The sequence below is a fragment of the Limulus polyphemus genome, unplaced genomic scaffold (assembly GCF_000517525.1).
Source record: "Limulus polyphemus unplaced genomic scaffold, Limulus_polyphemus-2.1.2 Scaffold99, whole genome shotgun sequence".
NCBI lineage: Eukaryota > Metazoa > Arthropoda > Merostomata > Xiphosura > Limulidae > Limulus > Limulus polyphemus.
Genome location: NW_013665709.1, coordinates 1018805 through 1021274, shown reverse-complemented (window position 1 = coordinate 1021274; position 2470 = coordinate 1018805). Strand labels below are relative to the sequence as shown.

The following is a 2470-nucleotide window of genomic DNA, read 5'->3' as shown; positions in this document are numbered from 1 at the left end:
CCTTCCCTCTAGTTTTACACTGCTAAATTAGGAACGGCTAGCGCAGATGGCCCTCGTGTAGCTTTGCGCGAAATTAAAAACAACAACAAGCAAACACATTTAAAGAACATATTCTTCTTAGCGTTTTGTAAAGTGACCGATGATGAAGTTTGAAAGAGCATACACAATATGTCTGAACAACAACAAAAAAGAGCAATGTGTACGTTTGTAACAACATATATATTAAATAAAAGAAATATTCTGTACAATAAACTAAAAGTTAAACATGACTAAAATTCAGGTTTGAAATAAGATTAGTTATTTGAGTTAGCATCAACAAACAAACAAGTTCACATATTAGCTGAATTTTATTTCAGTTAGCATCAACAAACAAACAAGTTCACATATTAGGTGAATTTTATTTGGCATATTATGTATTGATAAGTCACATTATAATATGGTAAGTGTTCAGGCTTAGGATATATTACAGAATGATATATTAGGTTTATAGCTCTGAAGAGAGGCAAATGTTTGCTATATGGATCAACATATCCATGAAAATGTAATTTTGTGTTGAACTTACACAATGAGTGTTTCAAAACACAGCACTCCGAGAATAAATATAATTCGAATAATAATTTTCAACCTTAAAGATCCGTCTTTTTTTTTAAACTACTGGACATTATACGGCTTTTTGAATCGAATAACACGATTACCTGTCTCTTTAAATATATGCTTACGACTAAAAGTGCGATTAAAAACCGCGGAATGGGCTCGTCCTTTCATGCGGTCGCTTGTTACTTTGTTTTGAAAAGCAAAATATAAACACACAATAACAAGTTACTGAACTAATTATTGTAAGTTAATGTTCATGTGACCGGAAACGAAGCATGGGAAAGATTGGGCTTGTTTGGGGCTTATTTTCAAAGTCTGAACTTTAGCAACTCTGAATGCGAAGCGTGTTCTCACATCCCGAACCCCCTTTTCGATAAATAGCTCGACATATTAACGACAAGGTCATAAATTAATGAGATAAGTGTTAAGCCCTAGACCAATCTTTTTTAAAGTCCGTATCAATCATTAATACGTAGAGATCCTTTAAGCACATAAAAACCTATATTTTGTCTATTTTTTTTCATATAATCCTATTGCAATTGAAAACACTTAAGCTTAGGCTAGCTATAATATGGGACTAGGCATACTATGAGTATGAGTACGACAAATTATGTAACAGACTATTCTAAGCTTACAAATGAAAGACAGAATACGCCTAGGCCTATTTCCTTACTCTAAGCTTAAGAAAAGAATAAATCTACTCGGCCTATTTGCCACAAAAACCTGTACTTATTAGCCAATATTCCAGGCTTTCGAAGATGGACCTTAAACTTAACAGAAACAGCACATTTGCTCCCGATAAATGGTCCACCATTATTGAAAATCTGAGCTAGATCACAAAAACAGCAGTAAGCACTATTTGCCTGACGTTAAACTATTTCTGTGATGAATGATCACTTGCCTTCTGATAATATATGCAGTGATAAGTCACAACAAGGTACCACTACCAGCTTAAAAGGGCCACAGATAACCTCAAACTTCACCTATTAAACAGTTGTTATTGCAAGTATTTTTTCCTTTCACAATCTTTTGTCTTATGTTATTGGCAATTAGGTTTCATCTGAAATTAATATTTCTAGGTTTTTAAGTGCAACTTACGCTAAGACACAATGATACTTAACATTAGGCCCAGTCATTTCCTTAAGCCTTAACTATTATTTAGCAAAAAATTCAGATACGGTACCTACCATTTTCTCTTTTCCTTATTAAAGAAGATTATGTTTTATACTTGGGCGTTAATGAAATATGTATTACTATTAGTTAGACCCTTTAGAGTTATTACAATATTTTGTACATGCACTTTTACTCAATAACTCCACCTTGATATTATGCCTAATTATTTCTATTGGAAATTCTTTTCACGTTTGACTGCTCGTGTTCAAAGCGACCAAAAATGATTGTTTCTTTTCTGTACTGCAGTAAGTTTTTCTTTAATTAGAAGGTCAATCAATAATAACGATTGTTACTGTTACGTCTCTGTTCGTTTGTTAATTTTTCGTAAAAATTCTTTCCAAAGAAACTTTAGCGATACAAGTCCTTTCTTAATTAAAACTAGTTTATTCTTTCTCAATACAATTTTGCAATATACTTAATTTCCACCGTTAGTTTAACTTAAACTAACGCTATAATTCACAATGAACGATTCACGCAGTACCGCGCTTGACTTAATTGTCCGTTTCTATCTCTGTCTGCAATTCCATCCCGATTAATTGTCTGGCGCACTTATATACAAGAATAGAAAGCGCCTAGCAAATACTGGATTATTCCAGATGTTTCCCGATCTTTCTAGAACTCATTACGTTTTATCAGCGTCACGTGACTTCCGCTGTCGTAACACTGCCCCTTCTATAGTATTGTTCGTCCCGAACAATAGCCA

At 33.5% G+C, this 2470-nt stretch overlaps 1 long non-coding RNA gene across 1 annotated transcript in view; it reads left to right on the top strand.

Annotated features, from left to right (window-relative positions):
* LOC111088619 overlaps window positions 1–2470 on the top strand; it is a 10996-nt gene that overhangs the window by 4565 nt on the left and 3961 nt on the right. The window lies entirely within an intron of this gene.